Consider the following 27,493-nt stretch of genomic DNA (forward strand, 5'->3'; position numbering starts at 1 on the left):
ATTGTAACGCGTCTGGAGCGCAGTCCGGACCTGCCAGTCGGGGAGTCGCAGTGCGGCACTGGTGCAGTCGGGTTGGAGCAGCAGTGAGGTCTGCGTCGGCATGGCTCGCCCCACCATTGCCGCCACGCATCACTGGAGCCGGGACACGCTCTTGGTGGATCGTCGGTCGGTCGTCCTACCGGAAGAAGCGTTTTGGCTCGCCGGTCGTTCATCAGTCGGCTGTGTGTGTGTGTGTGTGTGTGTGTGTGTGTGTGTGTGTGCGTGCATCGACTCCCGATTTGTCTTCGTGCATGTTTAGTTACTGTTACGTTTCGTTCAGGTCTTCGTGCAAGTGTTTGTCAGGTTGTGTGTGTAGTTGGCGTTATTTCCACGGACGACTATTTTAGATGTTGTCGGCATCCTGAGGCAGTCGGTCGGTTGTTGCGGACCAGGGAAGTTATCTCTGTGTGGTGCAGTCGGCTGGGGCCGCTGGCAGTCCCTGCGTAGCGTCGGAGCGTGGGTGGAGCTGTCTGATCGCTACGAGCTTCGTGGTTCACCGACCCAGGTTCAGGAGTGGTTCCAGCTACTCAGGCCTATTCATGTTGTGGTGCTTGTTCGCTTCGGTGGTTTGCTGTTGGGGAGGTTTTCCGGTGAGCAACACCGAGTGGTTCTACTGCCGACATTTAGCCGCCATGCGGTGCAATTGACTATTACTGTTGTTGTTGTTGTTGTCTTCAGTCCTGAGACTGGTTTGATGCAGCTCTCCATGCTACTCTATCCTGTGCAAGCTTCTTCATCTCCCAGTACGTACTGCAGCCTACATCCTTCTGAATCTTGCTAGTGTATTCATCTCGTGGTCTCCCTCTACGATTTTTACCCCCCACGCTGCCCCCCAATACTAAATCGGTCCCGGGTTCCCGGGTTCGATTCCCGGCGGGGTCAGGGATTTTCTCTGCCTCGTGATGACTGGGTGTTGTGTGATGTCCTTAGGTTAGTTAGGTTTAAGTAGTTCTAAGTTCTAGGGGACTGATGACCATAGATGTTAAGTCCCACACTGCTCAGAGCCATTTGAACCATTTGAACTAAATCGGTGATCCCTTGATGCCTCAGAACATGTCCTACCAAACGATCCCTTCTTCTAGTCAAGTTGTGCCACAAACTTCTCCTCTCCCCAATCCCATTCAATACTTCCTCATTAGTTATGTGATCTACCCATCTAACCTTCAGCAATCTCCTGTAGTACCACATTTCGAAATCTTCTATTCTCTTCTTGTCTAAACTATTTATCGTCCATGTTTCACTTCCATACATGGCTACACTCCATACAAATACTTTCAGAAACAACTTCCTGACACTCAAATCTATACTCGATGCTAACAAATTTCTCTTCTTCAGAAACTTTTTCCTTGCCATTGCCACTCTACATTTTATACCCTCTCTACTTCGACCATCGTCAATTATTTTGCACCCCAAATAGCAAAACTCCTTTAAGTGTCTCATTTCCTAATCTAAATCCCTCGGCATCACCCGACTTAATTCGACTACGTTCCATTATCCTCGTTTTGCTTTTGTTTATGATCATCTTATACCCTCCTTTCAAGACACTGTCCATTCCGTTCAACTGCTCTTTCAAGTCCTTTGCTGTCTCTGACAGAATTATGTCATCGGCGAACCTTAAAATTTTTATTTCTTCTCCATGGATTTTAATACCTACTCCGAATTTTTCTTTTGTTTCCTTTACTGCTTGCTCAATATACAGATTGAATAACATCGGGGAGAGGCTACAACCCTGTCTCACTCCCTTCCCAAGCACTGCTTGCCTTTCATGTCCCTCGACTCTTATAACTGCCATCTGGTTTCTGTACAAATTGTAAATAGCCTTTCGCTCCCTGTATTTTACCCCTGCCACCTTCATAATTTGAAAGACAGTATTCCAGTCAACATTGTCGTAAGATTTCTCTATAAACGCTAGGAACGTAGGTTTGCTTTTCCTTAATCTATTTTCTAAGATAATTCGTAGGTACAAACTGATCTAAATTCAGGCAGTGTTCTTTAGAGCGAAGTTAACAATTACCGTGTTTCAAATGCAAGTGTACCAGCGGAATTTCCTGCCTAGTGGCCGTGAGTGTTCCGGTTACCTGCCCTGGCCGCTAACGTAATTTCAAGCAGCGTCCTTTCCTCACCTGTTATCGCTGTCCATCATGGTGTGTAATTTGGGCAACTAATACATTCTCCATTGTGGATTATCACGTTTGTAACATTGCCGGTTAGGGTTCTCACGTACTGACTGACGGGAAGCAAGTCGTTGTGTCGGTCGGTCCGTGGCTGCCCCCTGGTTGGGTTCCGATGGATCAAGTATAGTTAGGTTCACCAGCTGTCTCACCTAAGTGAACGAGGACAGACTGGCCTCCACGGAGGCCTTCTGAGTGCCACCTTTGTTTAATTATCTGTTGTCCGCTATTTTAAATTTTAGGCTTATGGCTATTGTTTCTTTCTTAAAATTGTGTTAATTAATTTTGAAATTTTTCGTTCAACCTTAAACACCGCGGCCTTCTGCCTTTAAACATTATGGTAATATATTTTGAAGTTTTGAGGTTTGATTGTGGCTCTCAGTGATTGGTATTGCACCTTGCATACGTTGTTTATTTAAATTATTTTATTGCAATCGTAATAGGATTTTTCTCTTGTTTATTTATAAGATTTCTAGTTCTTAAATATGCTGGCCTTCTGACTTTAAACGTCTATGTTAATATATTCTGAAATTTTGAAATTTAATTGTGGACCTCAGCCATTTCTGTTGCACCTTGTATATGTTGCCTTTTGGGTTTTAAATTATTTTATTGCTCTCTTAATTGAATTTTTTATTTTTTTTAAAGATTTCTTGTTGGCCTTCTGCCTTTAAAGGTCTATGATAATATATTCTAAAATTTTGGAAATTAATTGTGGCCCTCAGCCATTTGTTCAAAAATGTTCAAGTGTGTGGGAAATCTTATGGGACTTAACTGCTAAGGTCATCAGTCCCTAAGCTTACAAACTACTTAACCTAAATTAGCCTAAGAACAAACACACACACCCATGCGCGAGGGAGGACTCGAACCTCTGCCGGGACCAGCCACCCAGTCAGCCATTTGTATTGCACCTTGCGCATGTTGTTTTTTGAATTATTTTAAAGCTATCTTAATTGGATTTTTATCTTGTTAAGATTTCTTGTTGGAGGCCTTCAGCCGTGAAAGATTGCTAAATCAGGGCAGGCAGGAGTCCTGCACGTGTGCGGTGCACATGCACGTGTGCAGTTAACAGGTGTTCTGCGTGCACACAGGGGCAAGCTGGCCACCCGCTTCTCTCCCATCCCCACCATACCTTCTGTCCGCTCCTTCCTCTGCAATGCGTTTTGTTTCCTAGCTTGCTTTATTGAGTGAATGAATAAGGTAAGTAGGAGTGCTTGAAAGAAATCATGGTTTGAAACAGTACCTATTACCTACGATACGTTTTATTTAATTATCACAGGTGGAGTTTACAATACCTTTAATATCTGGAACAAAATTTCTACATACAGACAAACACAAACAGTTATGTAAATTTTCATCACTGATGTTTGCTCTTAACCGAGACTTATTGTTGTGAATTGGCAGGAGCCAATTCACGGAGTTTGGAGGAAGCCTGGAGCTATTTAGGGAAATCACGGAGAACCTAAATCAGGATGGCCGGATGCGGGATTGAACCATCGTCCTCCCGAATGCGAGTCCAGTGTCTAACCACTGCGCCAACTCGCTCGGTCTGCAATCACTGACAGTGGCGACACGCGGGTCCGTCGTATACTAGCGGACCGCGGCCGATTTAAAAGCTACCACCTAGCAAGTGTGGTGTCTGGCGGTGACACCACACTTATTAATTCAGCAAATGGTTTTCCAGCTCTCGCTATATTAAGCGCAGTCTTATAACTTGCACATACCGCTGGGCTATTATTGTTGTCGTCCTGAAAACTTGAAAACAGTGTTCCATAAAATGTTAAATCAGTTAGATGAGAGACATGACGAGAGAAAATCGCAGATCTCTCGTGACAACGGCAACTACGACAAATTCAAATGGCTCTGAGTCCCCTAGAACTTAGAACTACTTAAACCTAACTAACCTAAGGACATCACACACATCCATGTCCGAGGCAGGATTCGAACCTGCGACCGTAGCAGTCGCGCGGTTCCAGACTGTAGTGCCTAGAACCGCTCGGCCACTCCGGCCGGCCAACTACGACAGATTCATCTGGTATCGTCAGCAGATCGCTCTTCTTAAGCTCAGTCAATTCCCCATCCGCTCAGAATCCGACAATAAATTGTACTCGTCCTTGTGAAATTTATTATAATGGCCTTCAATACTAAACCTCCGTTGACCAGCGAGAATACTGCCACATATTAAACATTTCGAATTTTCACGTTTTTGCACAAAGAAAAAATGATTCTCCCATTACTTTTTAAAAGATAGCAAATCTCCACTTCTCCGTTTCTTGAAATGCAACGTCCACTACATAGTGGTCGCTTCGCATGAACGTCCGCAGCTTAGCCTGGTACTACACTGCGGCGACCTGCCGGCTGTCGCCACAGCCCCATTCGACGGCTGCACGCGAGCAGCACACGTGCAGCGCTGTGCGCTCGTGAGCCACGTGCAACGTCTGCCCGCCCCTGTGCTAAATTACAATAAACGACAATTAGAAGCAGAAACTGACCTCAACCCTTGGTCCTTTCCGCAATCCTATTACCTGCTCTGCCCAGCGGGTTTAGCGGGCGTCTCATCGCAACTGCAAACACATTTAGTGTGTTCCATAACGGCAGTAATCGCCGCAGTGCCATGCAAGCACGTCCGAAGGAAAATTTGCACTATAATTCCTAGTGATACTGGCGCCGAAATGTTATTTCTGACAAAGTCGCGGATCGACGCTCACTAGAGAGGCACGCAATTTAATTAGGCGACTCTTGTCAGGAATGGTGTCAGAAGCCTTCTGGAAAGCACGGAGCTTCGCAGTATCAGCACACAGTACTTATCTCGACACAGCGTCCCACTCCCGGCGCTCGATCTTAGCGCTTATCGAATACAATACGTCGCGTGTCGAATTATCTCTCCAGGGCTTGATTTCGGTTCGATAGCAGGTGGTTTGCGAACGTCCGTACTCCCACGTCCTCCTCTCAGTGCAGTACGCGAGACCAGAGGCTTCGGGTTAGACACAGGAGTCTGCTCCACAGTTCCGATTAAGGTAAGGCCAAGACACCCCTCTGACATACTCTTGACTAGATAGCAACGCGCCAGCAATTGGCTCTGAGCACTATGGGACTTAACATCTGTGGTCATCAGTCCCCTAGAACTTAGAACCACTTAAACCTAACTAACCTAAGGACATCACACACATCCATGCCCGAGGCAGGATTCGAACCTGCGACCGTAGCGGTCACGCGGTTCCAGACCGAAGCGCCTTTAACCGCACGGCCACACCGGCCGGCGCGCCAGCAATTAACAGCTGCCTTTTAGACTCTGTACATCGCATTTATTTCTTTTAACAACATAAGGGAAATTCTAAATCATATCTGAAATCTCCAAAAAATGTGGGTCGCGTCTTACTCTACGAGAAAGTACACTACTGGCCATTAAAGCTGCTACATCACGAAGATGACGTGCTACAGACGCGAAATTTAACCGACAGGAAGAAGGTGCTGTGATATGCAAATGAGTAGCTTTTCAGAGCATTCACACAAGGTTGGCACCGGTGGCGACACCTACAACGTGCTGACTGGAGGAAAGTTTCCGACCGATTTCTCATGCACAAACTGCAGTTGACCGGCGTCGCCTGGTGAAACGTTGTTGTGATGCTACAATTGCCAAAAATATTTTTCACCTAGTGACTATCTTACTGTTGACGAACAGCTTTTGGCATTTAGAGGAAACTGCCCGTTCAGGCAATATATTCCTAGCAAATCAGCAAAGTATGGGTTAAAAGTGTTTGTTTTGGTTGAGTGTAAAAACAGCTTACACTTCGAATTTAGATCCGTACTTCGCTAGACAACAAGGGGGACCATGTAACCCCAATAATTCAGCTGAAGATATTGCTCTTCGAATAGTCAAACTGTTTCAGACCTTAGAATATATTATACTGTGTACAAATATTAAATGTATTATACACTCCTGGAAATTGAAATAAGAACACCGTGAATTCATTGTCCCAGGAAGGGGAAACTTTATTGACACATTCCTGGGGTCAGATACATCACATGATCACACTGACAGAACCACAGGCACATAGACACAGGCAACAGAGCATGCACAATGTCGGCACTAGTACAGTGTATATCCACCTTTCGCAGCAATGCAGGCTGCTATTCTCCCATGGAGACGATCGTAGAGATGCTGGATGTAGTCCTGTGGAACGGCTTGCCATGCCATTTCCACCTGGCGCCTCAGTTGGACCAGCGTTCGTGCTGGACGAGCAGACCGCGTGAGATGACGCTTCATCCAGTCCCAAACATGCTCAATGGGGGACAGATCCGGAGATCTTGCTGGCCAGGGTAGTTGACTTACACCTTCTAGAGCACGTTGGGTGGCACGGGATACATGCGGACGTGCATTGTCCTGTTGGAACAGCAAGTTCCCTTGCCGGTCTAGGAATGGTAGAACGATGGGTTCGATGACGGTTTGGATGTACCGTGCACTATTCAGTGTCCCCTCGACGATCACCAGTGGTGTACGGCCAGTGTAGGAGATCGCTCCCCACACCATGATGCCGGGTGTTGGCCCTGTGTGCCTCGGTCGTATGCAGTCCTGATTGTGGCGCTCACCTGCACGGCGCCAAACACGCATACGACCATCATTGGCACCAAGGCAGAAGCGACTCTCATCGCTGAAGACGACACGTCTCCATTCGTCCCTCCATTCACGCCTGTCGCGACACCACTGGAGGCGGGCTGCACGATGTTGGGGCGTGAGCGGAAGACGGCCTAACGGTGTGCGGGACCGTAGCCCAGCTTCATGGAGACGGTTGCGAATGGTCCTCGCCGATACCCCAGGAGCAACAGTGTCCCTAATTTGCTGGGAAGTGGCGGTGCGGTCCCCTACGGCACTGCGTAGGATCCTACGGTCTTGGCGTGCATCCGTGCGTCGCTACGGTCCGGTCCCAGGTCGACGGGCACGTGCACCTTCCGTCGACCACTGGCGACAACATCGATGTACTGTGGAGACCTCACGCCCCACGTGTTGAGCAATTCGGCGGTACGTCCACCCGGCCTCCCGCATGCCCACTATACGCCCTCGCTCAAAGTCCGTCAACTGCACATACGGTTCACGTCCACGCTGTCGCGGCATGCTACCAGTGTTAAAGACTGCGATGGAGCTCCGTATGCCACGGCAAACTGGCTGACACTGACGGCGGCGGTTCACAAATGCTGCGCAGCTAGCGCCATTCGACGGCCAACACCACGGTTCCTGGTGTGTCCGCTGTGCCGTGCGTGTGATCATTGCTTGTACAGCCCTCTCGCAGTGTCCGGAGCAAGTATGGTGGGTCTGACACACCGGTGTCAATGTGTTCTTGTTTCCATTTCCAGGAGTGTATTTAGATTTTTTAAAGAAACATAAAACCAGTCATAAATACAATTCAAAGTATACAAATAGACCGCTTGCATTGTCGATGACACCAGTCATCCGCCGAGTGACGATGTCACGAATTTTCGCGCGAGTAACGGAGGGTTAACGAAGGTACAAGCATACGGTACAGGTTCCCAAATACAGGGTGTTACAAAAAGGTACGGCCAAACTTTCAGGAAACATTCCTCACGCACAAAGAAAGAAAATATGTTATGTGGGCATGTCTGGAAACGCTTACTTTCCATGTTAGTGCTCATTTTATTACTTCTCTTCAAATCACATTAATCATGGAATGGAAACACACAGCAACAGAACGTACCAGCGTGACTTCAAACACTTTGTTACAGGAAATGTTCAAAATATCCTCCGTTAGCGAGGATACATGCATCCACCCTCCGTCGCATGGAATCCCTGATGCGCTGATGCAGCCCTGGAGAATGGCGTATTGTATCACAGCCGTCCACAATACGAGCACGAAGAGTCTCTACATTTGGTACCGGGGTTGCGTAGACAAGAGCTTTCAAATGCCCCCATAAATGAAAGTCAAGAGGGTTGAGGTCAGGAGAGTGTGGAGGCCATGGAATTGGTCCACCTCTATCGCTCCATCGGTCACCGAATCTGTTGTTGAGAAGCGTACGAACACTTCGACTGAAATGTGCAGGAGCTCCATCGTGCATGAACCACATGTTGTGTCGTACTTGTAAAGGCACATGTTCTAGCAGCACAGGTAGAGTACCCCGTATGAAATCATGGCGGTGAATCGAGGAAGTACAGTACATACTGACGAAACTAAAATGAGCTCTAACATGGAAATTAAGCGTTTCCGGACACATGTCCACATAACTTCTTTTCTTTATTTGTGTGTGAGGAATGTTTCCTGAAAGTTTGGCCGTACCTTTTTGTAACACCCTGTATATTATTGATAGAAGACTTATGAAGCAATGGAAACCAGAGACAAAGGTATCGTCAGGAGTGTGCAGGGAAGTGTGATAGGACGATAGTATTCTCTATGTACACAAATCATTTGACGGACGGGGTGGGCAGTAATGGTTCAAATGGCTCTGAGCACTATCCGACTAAACTTCTGAGGTCATCAGTCGCCTAGAACTTAGAACTATTTAAACCTAACTAACCTAAGGACATCACACACATCCATGCCCGAGGCAGGATTCGAACCTGCGACCGTAGCGGTCACGCGGTTCCAGACTGAAGCGTGGGCAGTAATCTGCGGCTATTTGCTGATTATTTTACAACGTACGGGGAAGTATAACCTTTGAATGACTATAGAAGGATACAGGATCACTTAGACAGGATTTCTTGTTATTTTAATGAGTGGTAGCGTACTCTAAATCTGGGAAAAGTGTAAGTTAATACAGACGAGTAGAAAAAACAATCTTGTAGCGGTAGAATATAGGATTAGTGGTGTACTTCTTGATACTGTCATGTCTAATAAATGTGTAGGCGTAATGTGGAATGGAAAAATGCCTATGATAACAATTGACTACAGAAACAGGCTCCGCATGCTTGAAACGTATGTTTACATTCCCTTGCTTTCAGTGGAGTAAGCTGCCAATATACTCACACTCGAAAGCATTTCTTCATGAACAACTTATAGCTTATACGAGGGTGAGTCAAATGAAAACCTTAAATATTTTTTTAAATATTATTTATTGTGCAGAAGTGGTACAAATCTGTATCACTTTTCAACATAATCTCCCGCACGCTCAATGCAAGTCCTCCAGCGCTTACAAAGTGCATAAATTCCTTTAGAAAAAAATTCTCATGTTAGTCCGCGCAAACACTCGTGCACCGTGTGGCGTACCTCTTCATCAGAACGGAACTTCTTTCCTCCCATTGCGTCTTTGAGTGGTCCAAACATGTGGAAATCACTTGCGGCAAAATCTGGTCAGTATGGTGGATGAGGAAGACACTGAAAATGCGGGTCTGTGATTGTTGCAACTGTTGTACGGGCAGTGTGGGGCCTCGCATTGTCATGTTGCAAAAGGACACCTGCTGACAGCAATCCATGTCGCTTTGATTTGATTGCAGGCCGCAGATGATTTTTTAGGATATCTGTGTATGATGCACTGGTGACAGTGGTCCTTCTAGGCATGTAATGCTCCAAAATGACGCCTTTTTCGTCCCAAAAGAGAGCCAGCGTAACCTTCCCTGCTGATGGCTCTGTTCGAAACTTCTTTGGTTTTTGTTGATGAGGCATGGCGCCACTCCTTGCTCGCTCTCTTCGTTTCCGGTTGGTGGAAGTGAACCCAGGTTTCGTCCCCAGTAACGATTATTGCAAGGAAGCCGTCACCTTCTCGTTCAAAGCAAGCATCAACACGTCGTTCCCTTATTTCAGGAGTCACCTGCCATGGCCCTCATCTTGCAGACACTTTGTGAAACTGGAGCACGTCATGCACAATATGGTGTGCTGACCCATGACTAATCTGTAAACATGCTGCAATGTGATTCAGTGTCACTTGGCGGTTTTCCTTCACTATGGCTTCAACTGCTGCAATGTTCTGTGGAGTCAGAACTCGTTGTGCCTGACCTGGACGAGGAGCATCTTCCACTCAAGTCACACCATTTGCGAACTTCCTACCCCATTCGTAGACTTGCTGCTGTGACAAACGTGCATCACCGTACTGAACCTTCATTCGTCGGTGAATTTCAATAGGTTTCACACCTTCACTACGCAAAAACCGGATAACATAACGCTGTTCTTCCCTGATGCAAGTCGCAAGTGGGGCAGCCATCTTTATACTGATACTGCGACGGTATGTGTGCATCTGCACTATGCTGCCACCTAAAGGCCATTCTGAACGCTGTTTGTAGCACGCTTACCTACAGGATAACGGCGTGAAATTTCGATTTGTTATTACAAATTTAAGGTTTTCATTTGACTCACCCTCGTTTAATTGATTCGGCTGCTTTAACATGTATTTCACGATAGTTTACTAATGCATGGAACGCACAGTTACAACAACTATTTCGTTAATTCGGTAGCAAATAAGCAAAAGTTAGTGTTAGTCTAAGGGCGGTTGTGAATGTTTGCTTTCTCACCGCTTGGAGCGCTAGTGTCTCCCCAGCTATCAAATGGTAACTTCCGCACCAGAGTGTAATGACTGTATTTATCAGGCTGTGGCTGTAGCGTAACAATTACCCCCTCCCCCCCCCCCCCCCCCCCCAACGTTCAAACACCTCTTATCGTAAATGCAATATTTACTCACTGTAACTTGATTAAACGGCGATTTAAGTCTTTAATTAGTTTTGAAAGTCCCCAATGGGACAGCGCTGAAATGGTTTTAATCATACCTAACTGAAAGAGTGCAGAAAGTTGAAATAAGCAGTTCACATAATGTGCAAAAAACTGGTGATTTCTCGAACTGGGGAACAATCAAGAATGGGGTGCCACAAGGTTAAATCTTTACGGCATATGTATTAATGACTTGCCATTCTATATTCACGAAGATGCAAAGCTGGTACTTTTTGCCGATGATACAAGTATAGCTATCACACCCAACAGACAAGAATTAAATGATGAAATTGTAAACGATGTTTTTCAGAAAATCATTAAGTGGTTCTCTGCAAATTGGGTCTCATTAAACTTTGACAAAACACAATATATACAGTTCCGCACAGTAAATGGAATGACACCATTAATAAATATAGACTTCGATCAGAAATCCGTAGATAAGGTAGAATATTCAAAATTTCTAGGTGTATGCATTGATGAGGGGTTGAACTGAAAAAAAAAAACACACTGAAGATCTGCTGAAACGTTTGAGTTCAGCTACTTATGTTATTAGGGTCATTGCAAATTTTGGCGATATACATCTCAGTAAATTAGCTTACCACGCCTATTTTCATTCTCTGCTTTCGTATGGCATCATATTCTGGGTAACTCATTATTAAGTAAAAGAGTGTTCATTGCACAAAAGCGTGTAATCAGAATAATTGCTGGAGCTCATCCAAGATCATCCTGCAGACACTTAGTTAAAGAGCTAGAGATCTTCACTGTAGCCTCACAATATAGTATATATTCACTTATGAAATCTGTTATTCACAATCCGAACGAATTCAAAGGTAATAGCAGTGTACGTGGCTACAACACTAGGAGAAAGGATGATCTTCACTACTCAAGGTTAAACCTAACTTTGGCTAAGAAGGGGCTAAATAATGCTGCCACAAAAGTCTTTGGTCACTTACCTAATAGCATCAAAAGTCTGACAGATAGCCATACAGCATTTAAAAGGAAATTAAAAGAATTTCTTAATGGCAACTCCTCCTACTCATTAGATGAATTTTTCGATATGGTAAGTGGGTAATTTCCCCACCCCCCACAAAAAAAAAGAAATTAAAAATTTTAAGTGTCATGTAATATTTTGTGTAATGTAATATCTTCTATAGACATCTGTTATTAACCTGACACCTTCCACATCATTACGAAGTGTCGTATTCATGAACTACGGAACAAGTACTAATCTAATCTAATCTTCCCATTTGCTGCAATAGTTAAAACGTTGCGAAACGAACGATGAAGTTACTGTACGTAGCTTATAAAATATCGATAATTAGTCACTATGTAGATCAAAATTGACCTAAACCACTTTTTGATAATTAAGCTCTTCAATTATTTTTGATAAAGTACTTTTAAAAACTCTGACATATAACTTTGTGCCTTTCTGAAATTTATGAAATCACTGATTAAGGCACTTTCCCTCAGAACTGTCCCAGAAACAAATTCATGAATAAATTAAATATACTTCAACATCGTGAACCGCCTGATAAGGAACGTTTCAGAAAACACAGTTTAATTGTGAGAAATGTGTTAAGCAATTTCAGTAGTCCTCTGTTTCACGATACATCTCAACATTGCGTTTCAACTTCAAGTTATTGCAGACACTTCAGCAAAGTCAGTGTTAAGAGAGGTAATTCTTCACTGCCTTAGTCAAATAAAAACTTCGCTAACAGAATTTTAGCGATCAATTGAGCTTTTATTTTTCACAATACAACATACAACATGTTAACATCTATACACTTCGGATGTCCAACAACATTCATGCTCATAAATTAAGGATAATGCTGATACATGGTGAAACAACGCTCTGGTGGGCGGTTTGCGGGTTTAAATCACCTCGCGGTATGAACATGCGTGCATTTGATCTGCGGTCGTCGCACGGAGGCGCTGGCAGCAGTCCACATACGCAGAGGTGTGTTGGTGCATGTCAGAGTACGGTGCAGCGAGTAAGTGTGCAGACGTTTTCAGACGTGCTAATGGTGACTGTGTGTTGAAAATGGCTCAAAGAACGCATATTGATGACGTTATGAGGGGTAGAATACTAAGGCGACTGGAGGCTGGCCAAACACAGCAGTACGGGCCATCCGTGTGCCACAAAGTGTGATCTCAAGATTATGGCAACGATTCCAGCAGACAGGAAACGTGTCCAGGCGCTACGGTACGGGACGTCCACAGTGTACAGCACCACAAGAAGACCGATATCTCACCATCAGTGCCCCAGATGGCCACGGAGTACTGCAGGCAGCCTTGCTCAGGACGTTACCGCAGCCACTGGAACTGTTGTCTCCAGACACACAGTCCATAGACGACTGAACAGACACGGTTTATTCCCCCGGAGACCTGCAAGGTGCATTCCACTGACCCCTGGTCACAGGAGAGCCCGTAAAGCCTGGTGTCAAGAACACGCTCCATGGTCATTGGAACACTGGTCCCAGGCTATGTTCACAGACGAGTCCAGGTATAGTCTGAACAGTGATTCTCGCTGGGTTTTCATCTGGCGTGAAGCAGGAACCAGATACCAACCCCTTAATGGCTTTGAAAGGGACCTGTATGGAGGTCGTGGTTTGATGTTGTGGGGTGGGATTACGATTGGTGCACGTACACCCCTGCATGTCTTTAACAGAGGAACTGTAACAGGTCAGGTGTATCGGGACGTCATTTTGCACCAGTCTGTCCGCCTTTTCAGCGGTACAGTAGGTCCCACTTTTCTCCGGATAATGCTCGGCCCCACCGAGCTGCCATCGTGGAGGAGTACCTTGAAACAGAAGATATCAGGCGAATGGAGTGGCCTGCCTGTTCTCCAGACCTAAACCCCATCGAGCACGTCTGGGATGCTCTCGGTCGACGTATCGCTGCACGTCTTCAAACCCCTAGGACACTTCAGGAGCTCCGACAGGCACTGGTGTAAGAATGGGAGGCTATACCCCAGCAGCTGCTCGACCACCTGATCCAGAGTATGCCAACCCGTTGTGCGGCCTGTGTACGTGTGCACGGTGATCATATCCCATACTGATGTCGGGGTACAGGCACAGGAAACAGTGGCGTTTTGAAGCACATGTGTTTTGGGACGGTTTTCTCAACTTATCACCAATACCGTGGACTTAAAGACCTGTGTCGTGTGTGTTCCCTATGAGCCTATGCTATTAGCGCCAGTTTTGTGTAGTGCCACGTTGTGTGGCACCACATTCTGCAATTATCCTTAATTTATGAGTATGGGTGCAAAAGTCTTTACATTTTGTAACCTTTGTGGTATAATTTAACAATAAATCCTTAGAATTTTGACAATAGTGGAGCGATGTTCTCGCTGATGACAACCGTCAGCATCTATCATGACCGAGCGAGGTGGCGCAGTGGTTAGCACACTGGGCTCGCATTCGGGAGGACGACGGTTCAATCCCGCATCCGGCCATCCTGATTTAGGTTTTCCGTTATTTCCCTAAATCGCTCCAGGCAAATGCCGGGATGGTTCCTTTGAATGTATACGACCGACTTCCTTCTCAATTCTTTCCTAATCCGATGGGACCGATGACCTCGCTGTTTGGTCCCCTCCCCCAAATCAATCACTCTACCAGATGAAGAACCCCCCACCGCGAGAGGCTGATTGGGGAGAAACACCGTTGGAACACCTTGTCGGAAACTTCTGCGAATAATTTTAACAATAACATTTTGGCATACATTTTAACATCTACATCTACATCTTCATGGATACTCTGCAAATCTCATTTAAGTGCCTGACAGAGGTTTCATCGAACCACCTTCACAGTTCTCTATTATTCCAATCTCTCATAGCGCACGGAAAAAACGAACACCTATATCTTTCCGTGCGAGCTCCGATGTCCCTCATTTTCTTATGGTGATCGTATCTTCCTTTGTGGGTCGGTACTGACAAAAATTTTCGCATTGGGACGAAAAAGTTGGTGATTGAAATTTCATGAGAAGTTCCCGCCTCAACGGTAAAGGGCTTTGTTTTAATGATGTCCACCCCAAATCCAGTATCTTTTCAGTGACACTCTCTTTATAGGTCAACTGAAAGACCAGGACACCACCTTCGTAGTTCAACTGAGGTACAGGATGCCAATGTTACGTATGTCGCTTTTTTTCGTGTTTGCTGCAATGGTATCCTAGTCTTCAGTTTACCTACATAGGTCATTTTTCGTACGTCGGTCTTTTCGCCTTCGATAGTACCAGTATCAACTGAAAAATATCGTAGTTGTACTAGTGCTAGCGAAGGGAAGAAAAGCAACAACTGTAAATCTGTATTCCGTACTGCACTTCAATAACTCTGTTTCAAGTCTTCCAGATTCATAGGAATAGATGAATCCATGGCTACAAACGAAAATCAAAAAGTAAAAATTGTCCAGAATGATAAACAACTCTTCGCACTATCCAAGACAGTGCTGTCAAAGCAGAGTTACTAAACACAGCCTTCCGAAATGGCTTCACAAAAGAAGACGAAGTAAATATTCCAGAATTCGAATAGAGAACAGCTGCGCCGGCCGCGGTGGCCAAGCGGTACTAGGCGCTTCAGTCCGGAACCGCGCGGCTGCCACGGTCGCATGTTCGAATCCTGCCTCGGGCATGGATGTGTGTGATGTCCTTAGGTTAGTTTTAAGTAGTTCTAAGTTCTAGGGGGACTGATGACCTCGAATGTTAAGTCCCATAGTGCTCAGAGCCATTTGAACCATTTTTAGAACAGCTGCCAACTTGAGTAACGCACAAGTAAATATTCTCGGAGTAGTGAAACAACTTAAATCACTTAATAAAAGCAAGTCTTCTGGTCCGGTCTGTATAACAATTAGGTTCCTTTCGGAGTATGCTGATGCATTAGCTCCATACTTAAGAATCATATACAACCGTTCGCTCGACGAAAGATCCGTAACCAAAGACTGGAAAGTTGCACAAGTCACACCAATATTCAAGAAAGAAAGTAGGAGTAATCCACTAAATTACAGGCCCATATCGTTAACGTCGATATACAGCAGGATTTTAGAAGATATATTGTATTCGAACATTATGAATTACCTCTAAGAAAACAGTCTATTGGCACACAGTCAAAATGGGTTTAGAAAACATCGTTCCTGTGAAACACAACTAGCTCTTTGTTCACATGAAGTGCTGAGTGCTATTGACAAGGGATTTCAGATCGGTTTCGTATTCCTGGATTTCCGGAAGGCGTTTGGCACTGTACCACAGAAGCGGCTCGTAGTGAAATTGCGTGCTTGTGGAATATCGTCTCAGTTACGTGACTGGATTTTCGATTCTCTGTCAGAAAGGTCACAGTTCGTAGTAATTGACGGAAACTCATAGAGTAAAACAGAAGTGATTTCAGGCGTTCCCCAAGGTAGTGTGTCCGCAGCTCGTGGTCGTGCGGTAGCGTTCTCGCTTCCCGCGCCCGGGTTCCCGGGTTCGATTCCCGGCGGGGTCAAGGATTTTCCCTGCCTCGTGATGACTGGGTGTTGTGTGATGTCCTTAGGTTGGTTAGGTTTAAGTAGTTCTAAGTTCTAGGGGACTGATGACCATACATGTTAAGTCCCTTAGTGCTCAGAGCCATTTGAACCCAAGGTAGTGTTATAGGCCCATTTGGGAGACAATCTGAGCAGCCATCTTCGGTTGCTTGCGGATGACGCTGTCGTTTATCGGCTAATAAAGTCATCAGAAGATCAAAACAAACTGCAGAACAGATTTAGAAAAAATATCTGAATGGTGCGAAAAGTGGCAGTTGACCCTAAATAACGAAAAGTGTGAGGTCATCCACATGAGTGCTAAAAGGAACTAGTTAAACTTCGGTTACACGATAAAAGCCGTAAATTCAACTAAATACCTAGGTATTACAATTAGGAACAACTTAAATTGGAAAGAACACACAGAAAATGTTGTGGGGAACGCTAACCAAAGGCTGCGTTTTATTGGCAGGACACTTAGTAAGCCGGCCGCGGTGACCGAGCGGTTCTAGGCGCTACAGTCTGGACCGCGCGACCGCTACGGTCGTAGGTTCGAATCCTGCCTCGGGCATGGATGGGTGTGACGTCCTTAGCTTTAAGCAGTTCTACGTTCTAGGGGACTGATGACCTCAGCAGTTAAGTCCTATAGTGCTCAGAGCCATTTGACACGTAGAAAATGTAACAGACCTACTAAGGAGACTGCCTACACTACGCTTGTCCGTCCTCTTTTAGAATACTGTTGCGCGGTGTGGGATCCTTACCAGATGGGACGGATGGAGCACATCGGAAAAGTTCAAAGAAGGGCAGCACGTATTGTATTATCGCGAAATATGGGAGAGGGTGTCACGGAAATGATACAGGATTTGGGCTGGAAGACATTTTTCGTTGTGACGGAATCTTCTCACGAAATTCCAATCACCAACTTTCTCCTCCGTATGCGAAAATATTTTGTTGACACCGACCTACATAGGGAGGAACGATCACGACGATAAAATAAGGGAAGTCAGAGCTCGTACGGAAAGATACAGGTGTTCATTCTTTCCACGCGCTATACGAGATTGGAATAATAGAGAGTTGTGAAGGTGGTTCGATGAACCTTCTACCAGTCACTTAAATGTGATTTGCAGAGTATCCATGTAGATGTAGATGTACAGGGTGTTTCAAAAATGACCGGTATATTTGAAACGGCAATAAAAACTAAACGAGCAGCGATAGAAATACACCGTTTGTTGCAATATGCTTGGGACAACAGTACATTTTCAGGCAGACAAACTTTCGAAATTACAGTAGTTACAATTTTCAACAACAGATGGCGCTGCGGTCTGGGAAACTCTATAGTACGATATTTTCCACATATCCACCATGCGTAGCAATAATATGGCGTAGTCTCTGAATGAAATTACCCGAAACCTTTGACAACGTGTCTGGCGGAATGTCTTCACATGCAGATGAGATGTACTGCTTCAGCTGTTCAATTGTTTCTGGATTCTGGCGGTACACCTGGTCTTTCAAGTGTCCCCACAGAAAGAAGTCACAGGGGTTCATGTCTGGCGAATAGGGAGGCCAATCCATGCCGCCTCCTGTATGTTCCGGATAGCCCAAAGCAATCACACGATCATCGAAATATTCATTCAGGAAATTAAAGACGTCGGCCGTGCGATGTGGCCGGGCACCATCTTGCATAAACCACGAGGTGTTCGCAGTGTCGTCTAAGGCAGTTTATACCGCCACAAATTCACGAAGAATGTCCAGATAGCGTGATGCAGTAATCGTTTCGGATCTGAAAAATGGGCCAATGATTCCTTTGGAAGGAATGGCGGCCCAGACCAGTACTTTTTGAGGATGCAGGGACGATGGGACTGCAACATGGGGCTTTTCGGTTCCCCATATGCGCCAGTTCTGTTTATTGACGAAGCCGTCCAGGTAAAAATAAGCTTCGTCAGTAAACCAAATGCTGCCCACATGCATATCGCCGTCATCAATCCTGTGCACAATATCGTTAGCGAATGTCTCTCGTGCAGCAATGGTAGCGGCGCTGAGGGGTTGCCGCGTTTGAATATTGTATGGATAGAGGTGTAAACTCTGACGCATGAGACGATACGTGGACGTTGGCGTCATTTGGACCGCAGCTGCAACACGGCGAACGGAAACCCGAGGCCGCTGTCGGATCACCTGCTGCACTAGCTGCGCGTTGCCCTCTGTGGTTGCCGTACGCGGTCGCCCTACCTTTCCAGCACGTTCATCTGTCACGTTCTCAGTCCGTTGAAATTTTTCAAACAGATCCTTTATTGTATTGCTTTTCGGTCCTTTGGTTACATTAAACCTCCGTTGAAAACTTCGTCTTGTTGCAACAACACTGTGTTCTAAGCGGTGGAATTCCAACACCAGAAAAATCCTCTGTTCTAAGGAATAAACCATGTTGTCTACAGCACACTTGCACGTTGTGAACAGCACACGCTTACAGCAGAAAGACGACGTACAGAATGGCGCACCCACAGACTGCGTTGTCTTCTATATCTTTCACATCACTTGCAGCGCCATCTGTTGTTGAAAATTGTAACTACTGTAATTTCGAAAGTTTGTCCGCCTGAAAATGTACTGTTGTCCCAAGCATATTGCAACAAACGGTGTATTTCTGTCGCTGCTCGTTTAGTTTATATTGCTGTTTCAAATATACCGGTCATTTTTGAAACACCCTGTAGATGTAAATCAATAAAAATGGTTCAAATGGCTCTGAGCACTATGGGACTTAACATCGGAGGTCATCAGTCCCCTAGAACTTAGAACTACTTAAACCTAACTAACCTAAGGACATCACACACATCCATGCCCGAGGCAGGATTCGAACCTGCGACCGTAGCGGTCGCGCGGTTCCAGACTGAAGCGCCTAGAACCGCTGGGTCACACCTTGCCGGTGTAGATCAATAGATTGCTACTATGTGAGCACTGGACCTCCCATTAAGGTGTGGTAACGCCGTCGCACTGAACGGGAATTTTGTTGAAAAATAGTTTTGCAGGCAAAAAGGTGTGGAATTTGGAAATTTGTGGTAAGATACTATGGAACTAAACTGCTGAGGTCTCGGTCCCTAGGCCTACACGCTACATAACACTAGCTTAAACTAAGTTACGCTAAGGGCAACAGACACGCCCATGCCCGAGGGAGGACTCGAACCTCCAACGAGGGGAGCAGCGCGAACCGTGACGAGGCGCCTCAGACTGCGCGGCTAACCCGCCTGGCTTCGGGAATAATATGGTGCACTGGAATTCTGAATCAAACGAACCTACTTTCAGAAAAAAACTGTATTGCACTACTTATTGAATGGTACAATATTTCACTAGAGAAAACTTTTTTTTTTAAATTGACACCTTTCGGTCTTATTGTAACACCCGTGCAATGTTATGAAGTTCCACGAGACTTGCTAAGATAAAGCTGAAGAAATTTAGTATGAGGATGACAATAAGAGAGGTGATAAGAGCCTATACCGAGTGCATTCCTTGGGGTCTTCAGCACTGGGCGGAATGCGGTCTGTGGTGGACCTTGTTGGGTGTACCCACTGACTATCTCGCCGGTAAAGTAGTTTTATCTTACCTGCCACGACCTCGAACAGACCACAATTGAAAAAAAAAACATCTCGCTGTTTACCGCTGTGTCGTGAAGTGTGTTATTCGCAGGTATAGATCAGATAAGACAACCTGCTCTCGAGGTGGACGGTGTGTGGAAAACAGCGACGACTTATCTCGCTGTGCCCCTCACCCAGTTCCTAGCCAGACTGCGATTCACGAACTGCTAACGCGCAATAACGGGACCTTCTAAATAGGCGATCCGCATTCTGCATCCACATCTGTGGAAGTCACTTTGCCTGCAGTACCACTGAGTTCTCACCCCTCCCCTCCCCCCCCCCCTTCCCCCTTGCATCCCCGTTTCTTTTCATATTCCATCGACGAATTGTGTGTGGGAAGTATGACTGTCCTTAAACGGCAATTTTTACCTGAGTCATCAGTCTTTTAGCTGAGGTATATAGAAGTGGCTATCGCCACAATGGGTACTTTCCGTACCCAAAAATGAGGTTTTTCGGGAGTTTCTCTGGAACCTCCAAAGTACACGAGGCTTTTACACTGAAAAGCCAAAGACACTGGTATAGGCATGCGTATTCAAATACGGAGATATGTAAACAAGCAGAATACGGCACTGTGGTCAGCAAGGCCTATATAAGACAACAAATGTCTGGCACAGTTGTTAGATCGATTACTGCTGCTACAATGGCAGGTTATCAAGATTTGGTTGGTTGTTTTGGGGAAGGAGACCAGACAGCGAGGTCATCGGTCTCATCGGATTAGGGAAGGACGGGGAAGGAAGTCGGCCGTGCCTTTTGAAAGGAAACATGCCGGCATTTGCCTGGAGCGATCTAGGGAAATCACGGAAAACCTAAATCAGGATGGCCGGACGCGGGATTGAACCGTCGTCCTCCCAAATGCGAGTCCAGTGTCTAACCACTGCGCCACCTCGCTCGGTTTATCAAAATTTAAGTGAGTTTTAACGTGCTGTTACAAATGGCGCACGAGTGAAGGGACACAGCATCTCCGAGGTAGCGATGAAGTAAGGATTTTCTCGTACAGCCATGTCACGAGTGTATCGTGAATATCGCGAATCCGGTAAAACATGAAATAAACGATATCGCTGCGGTCGGAAAAAGATCCTGCATGAACGGGACCAACGACGACTGAAGAGAATCGTTCAACGTGACAGAAGTGCAGCCCTTCCGGATACTGCTGGAGATTTCAATGCTGGGGCATCAACAAGTGTCAGCATGCAAACCATTCAACGAAATATCACGGATACGGGCTTTGGGCACTGAAGGCGCACTGGTGTACCCTCGATGACTGCACGACACGCCGGCCGGTGTGGTCATGCGGTTCTAGGCACTTCAGTCTGGAACCGTGTGACAGCTACGGTTCGAATCCTGCCTCGGACATGGATGTTTGTGATGTCCTTAGGTTAGTTAGGTTTAAGTAGTTCCAAGTTCTAGGGGACTGATGACCTCAGATGGTAAGTCCCATAGTGCTCAGAGCCATTTTTTGCACTACACAGGGTTTTACGCCTCGCCGGGGCCCGTCAGCACCGACACTGGACTGTTGATAACTGGAAACATGTTGCCTGGTTGGACGGGTGTCGTTTCAAATTATATCGAGCGGACGGACGTGTACGGGCATGGAGACCTCATGAATCCATGGACCCTGCATGTCAGCAGGGGACTGTTCAAACTGGTGGAGGCTCTGTAATGGTGCGGGTCGTGTGCAGTTGTAGTGATACGGGAACCCTGATACGTCTAGATACTACTCTGACAAGTGACACGTACGTAAGCATCCTGTCTGATCACCTGCATCTGTTCGTGTCCATTGTGCATTCCGACGGACATGGGCAATTCCAGCAGGACAATGCGTCACCCCACACTTCCAGAGTTGCAACAGAGTGGCTCCAGGAACACTCTTCCGAGTTTAAAGACTTCCGCTGCTACCAAATTCCCTAGACATGAAAATTGTTGAGCATATCTGGGATGCCTTGCAACGTGCTATTCAGAGATCTACACCCCGTCGTACTCTTGCGGATTTATGGACAGCCCTGTATGATTCATGGTGTGAATACCCTCCAATACTTCTTGAGACATTAGTCGAGTCCATGCCACGTCGTGTTGCGGCAGTTCTGCGTGCTCGCGGGGGCCCTACACGATATTATGCAGGTGTACCAGTTTCTTCGGCTCTTCAGTGTATAAGCCACCTAAGGTTCCCCTTTTCCCAAGTTGTCGGTCTTGTGACGATTTTGAACTGGCCTGCAACGAATTTGTCTCCTGTGCCAACCTCTTCGCTTGCGAGTGGCTCTTGCACCCAAGAGACTCCGTAGTTTGTTGGATGTGTACCACTCTTTGTCTTCCCCTACAGTTTTAACACTCTACAGCTTCCTCGAACACTGTGAAGATAATTCCCTGGTGCTTTATTACATGTCCTTTCTTGTCAGTGTTTTCCATTTGTTCTTCAATTCTGCGGAAAATCCCTGCATGCCTTACCTTGTCAGTAATACCCCACCCCGATTCTTTAAAGACTAGAACTCTCACCAGTTTCAAACGTCTGATGCAACCGGCTCGGGGTTTTGACGATCTAACGCTCCAATTTGGCACGATATCCCTCAGAATTACTTCCAATAGCTCTAATCAATCGATGCCAAGCCAAATAATTATTTTCATAAGAGCCAGAAGTGAACCAACCCGTTATTGCCTTGCTCATTTTGTGAAGTTCTTTCTCTTCAGTAAGTCATCCATTTTTTTCTGAAATTTTAATCATTTTTCTGTCTGTATATGTGCATCACATCTACTGATTTCCTTCCCGTTCGGATAGTTCCTTCGCAGTGCATCTTTTTCTTTTGTCCATTTCCAACTGTTCGATTCTCCTCTGTTCCCATTTTCCCATAGTCCACGTTTCACTACCATATAATGCTGTACTCCAAAAGTACATTCTCAGAAATTTGTTTCAAAATTATAGCCACTGTTTGCTACTTGTAAAAGCTTCTTTTCCAAGAATGTCCTGTTTGCTTGTGCTAGTCTGTTTTTGCTTTTCCTTTTAAGACCACCGTGTGTCATTTTGCTTTGAAGCTATCAGAATTCCTAGCTTCGTCTACTTCGTGGTCCCTAATTGTAATGTTAATTTTACGGCTGATGTCATTGCTGCCACTCCTCATTATTTTCGTCTTTCTTCGGTTTATTCGTAATCCATATTCGGTACTCATTAGAGTGTTCAAGCCATTCAACACGTCCTGTAATTCTTCTTCTTTTTCGTTAAGGGTAACTATGTCGTTACCGATTCTTACCATTTATATCCTTTCAGCCTGACTTTTAATCCCAGTCTTGAAACTTTTTTTAAATTCTGTTATTGCTTCTCCGATGTAGAGATTGATCAGTATAGCGTTTGTAATCCAAGCACATGGTTCTTGAACTTCCATTGCCATTGTTCCGTCAACATTCTTTTATGTTATCTATTTTACGTGTCTTTCCCTACAGCTTACACCCATGCTCCTGGATATCTAGCACTATTTCAGTTTGTGGAATACTTTTTCTAAGTCGATAAATCCTATGAACATGCAACGTCGGAATTGCGTCTTTGGTGCTTTTACCTGCACTAAATGCAAACTGATCGTCATCTAAAACCACGCCAATTTTTTTCTGCTTTCCTTCACCTGACCCGTAATTTCCTTGATTTTTATGTAGCAGTTTTTTGCCCCACTACCCTCACCCATTTCTCACTGATCAGTTGTTACTTCCGTAGCACCGTCAGTAATGACCGCACTGTCAATGGGGTGTTAAACTCGTTATCTTTCTGTCTTCCTTCCGTCCTTCTCTGAGTTATCTTACGAAAACTACTGAATTTTTCGAGGCGATAGAATGTGATATACAGTTGGACATCAATTATACGGATACTGGTCAACCGAAACATCGGGTAACCGAAAGCTTTCCAGTCGGCAAAATAATCCAATTTGTCCGCCCACTGTGTGAATTACTTTAGTTTCAATAAGCACTGAAAAGTAATTACTCCGAACATTTCACTGAAAACTTGGAAACCTTTTTAATTAAAACAAACGCTATTAACATTGTACAACTTTATTCTTCATGAGATCGACAGGAAGCGCAAAATAGCTAAGCAGGGATGGCTAGAGGACAAATGTACGGATGTAGAGGCGTATATCACAAGGTGTAAGATAGATACTGCCTACAGGAAAATTAAAGAGACCTTTAGAGAAAAGAGAACCACTTGGATGAATATCAAGCGCTTAGATGGAAATCCAGTTCTAAGCAAAGAAGGGAAAGCAGAAAGGCGGAAGGAGTATATAGAGGGTCTATACAACGGCGATGTTCTTGAGGACAATATAATGGAAACGGAAGAGGATGTACATGGAGATCAAATGGGAGATATGATACTGCGTGAACAGTTTGACAGAGCACTGAAAGACCTGAGTCGAAACAAGGCCCCGGGAGTAGACAACATTCCATTAGAACTACTGACAGCCTTGGGAGAGCCAGTCCTGACAAAACTCTACCGCCTGGTGAGCAAGATGTATGAGACAGGCGAAATCCCCTAAACTTCAAGAAGAATATAATAATTCCAGTCCCAAAGAAAGCAGGCGTTGACAGATGTGAAAATTACCGAACTATCAGTTTAATAAGCCACGGCTACAAAATACTAACACGAATTCTTTACTTACGAGTGGAAAAACTGGTAGAAGCCGACCTCGGGGAAGATCAGTTTGGATTCCGTAGAAATGTTGGAACACGTGAGGCAATAGTGACCCTACGGCTTATCTTAGAAAATAGATTAAGGAAAGGAAAACCTACGTTTCTAGCATTTTTAGACTTAGAGAAAGCTTTTGACAATGTTGACTGGAATACTCTCTTTCAAATTCTGAAGGTGGCAGGGATAAAATACAGAGAGCGAAAGGCTATTTACAATTTGTACAGAAACCAGATGGCTGTTATAAGAGTCGAGGAGCACGAAAGGGAAGCAGTGGTTGGGAAGGGAGTGAGACAGGGTTGTAGGCTATACCCGATGTTATTCAATCTGTATATTGAGCAAGCGGTAAAGGAAACAAAGACAAAATTCGGAGTAGGAATTAAAATCCATGGAGAAGAAATAAAAACTTTATGGTTCGCCGATGACATTGTAATTCTGTCAGAGACAGCAAAGGACTTGGAAGAGCAGCTGAAAGGAATGGACAGTGTCTTGAAAGGAGATGCTTAAAGTAGTAGATGAGTTTTGCTATTTGGGGAGCAAAATAACTGATGATGATCGAAGTAGAGAGGATATAAAATGTAGACTGGCAATGGCAAGGAAAGCGTTTCTGAAGAAGAGAAATTTGTTAACATCGAGTATAGATTTCAGTGCGAGGAAGTCGTTTCTGAAAGTATTTGTAAGTAGCGTAGCCGTGTATGGAAGTGAAACATGGACGATAAATAGTTTGGACAAGAAGAGAATAGAAGCTTTCGAAATGTGGTGCTACAGAAGAATGCTGAAGATTAGATGGGTAGATCGCATAACTAATGAGGAGGTATTGAATATAATTGGGAGCAGAGGAGTTTGTGGCACAACTTGACAAGAAGAAGGGACCGGTTGGTAGGACATGTTCTGAGGCATCAAGGGATCACAAATTTAGCATTAGAGGGCAGCGTGGAGGGTAAAAATCGTAGAGGGAGACCAAGAGATGAATACACTTAGCAGATTCAGAAGGATGTAGGCTGCAGTAGGAACTGGGAGATGAAGAAGCTTGCACAGGATAGAGTAGCATGGAGAGCTGCACCAAACCAGTCTCAGGACTGAAGACCACAACAACAACAACATACTCGAACCAACAGCTGTTAACGGGTTTGTTCCCGGTACGTCTTAATCATGGAACAACAATGGATGTGTGAGGTCCCCTGACAGATTCGCCCCCAGAGTGGAAGGCTGGCACGCTAACACCGGAGCGGCCTTGGATACATCGCGACCTCCGGCAGGCAAAGCATTCGCGGTCGTGCGTTGTCGAGAGCATCCGGCAACAGGGCGATCCCGCGGCCAATCGGAGGCCGTGGCGTCAACTTTCCGTAGTTTAAAAACTGTCCATTGTCGATCTACACAACGTTAGTAAATTTAGTCCCTACTGACATCAGCTATCCAGTGTATTTCGTGACACAGTTTTTCTCCACCCTGTATATAAATGATTTAAGAGACAGACTGAGCAGCCGTCTTAGGTTGTTTGCAGCTCATGCTGTCGTTTTTCGTTTAGGAAAGTCATGAGAAGATCAAAACAAACTGCAAAACGATTGGCCGTAAATTCAACTAAATGCCTAGGAATTACAATTACGAACAAGTTAAACTGGAAAGAACACAAAGAAAATGTTGTGAGGAAGGCGAACCAAACACTGAGTTTTATTGGCAGAACACTTACAAAATGTAGCAGATCTACTAAAGAGATTGCCGACACTACGCTTGTCCGTCGTCTTTTGGAGTACTGCAGCGTGGTCTGGGATCCTTACCACACAGAATTAACAGAGGACATACAGAAACTTCAAGGAAGAGCAGGACGTTTTGATTTGTATTATCGCGAAATAGCTGAGAGAATGTCACGGACATGATACAGGATTTGGGACGGACATCATTAAAACAAAGGCGTTTTTCATTGTGGCGGAACCTTCTCATGAAATTTCAACCACCAACTTTCTCCTCCGAATGTGAAAACACACTACTGGCCAGTAAAATCGCTACCCCACGAAGATGACGTGCTGCAGACGCGAAATTTAACCGACAGGAAGAAGATGCTGTGATATGCAAATGACTGGCTTTCCAGAGCATTCACACAAGGTTGGCGCCGGTGGGGACGCCTACCACGTGCTGACATGAGGAAAGTTTCCAACCGATTTCTCACACACAAACAGCAGTTGACCGGCGTTGCCTGGTGAAACGTTGTTGTGATGCCTCGTGTAAGGAGGAGAAATGCGTACCATCACGTTTCCGACTTTGATAAACGTCGGATTGTAGCCAATCGCGATTGCGGTTTATCGTATCGCTACATTGCTCTCGCGTTGATCGATATCCAATCACTCTTAGCAGAATATGGAATCGGTGGGTTCAGGAGGGTAATACGGAACGCCGTGCTGGATCCCAACGGCCTCGTATCACTAGCAGTCGAGATGACAGGCATCTTATCCGCATGGCTGTAACGGATCGTGAAGCCACGTCTCGATCCCTGAGTCAACAGATGGGGACGTCTGCAAGACAACAACCATCTGCACGAACAGTTCGACGACGTTTGCAGCAGCACGGACTATCAGCTCGGAGACCGTGGCTGCGGTTACCCTTGACGCTGCATCCGAGACAGGAGCACCTGTGATGGTGTACGCAACGACGAACCTGCGTGCACGAATAGCACAACGTCATTTTTTCGGATGAGTCCAGGTTCTGTTTACAGCATCATGATGGTCGCATCCGTGTTTGGCGACATCGCGTTGAACGCACATTGGAAGCGTGTATTCGTCATCGTCATACTGGCATGTCACCCGGCGTGATGGTATGGCGTGCCATTGGTTACACGTCTCGGTCACCTCTTGTTCGCACTGATGGCACTTTCAACAGTGGACGT

At 45.5% G+C, this 27,493-nt stretch overlaps 1 protein-coding gene across 1 annotated transcript in view; it reads left to right on the forward strand.

Moving 5' to 3' along the window:
- Positions 1-5,123: 5,123 nt before the first annotated feature.
- Positions 5,124-27,493, forward strand: part of LOC124552627 (aminopeptidase N-like) — a 230,330-nt gene continuing 207,960 nt past the window's right edge. The window contains exon 1 of the mRNA XM_047126952.1: positions 5,124-5,224. The gene's annotated coding sequence lies outside the window, so the exon portion shown is untranslated. The remainder of the gene's footprint in view (positions 5,225-27,493) is intronic.

This window comes from Schistocerca americana, chromosome 10, assembly GCF_021461395.2.
Source record: "Schistocerca americana isolate TAMUIC-IGC-003095 chromosome 10, iqSchAmer2.1, whole genome shotgun sequence".
NCBI classification, from domain to species: Eukaryota; Metazoa; Arthropoda; class Insecta; order Orthoptera; family Acrididae; genus Schistocerca; species Schistocerca americana.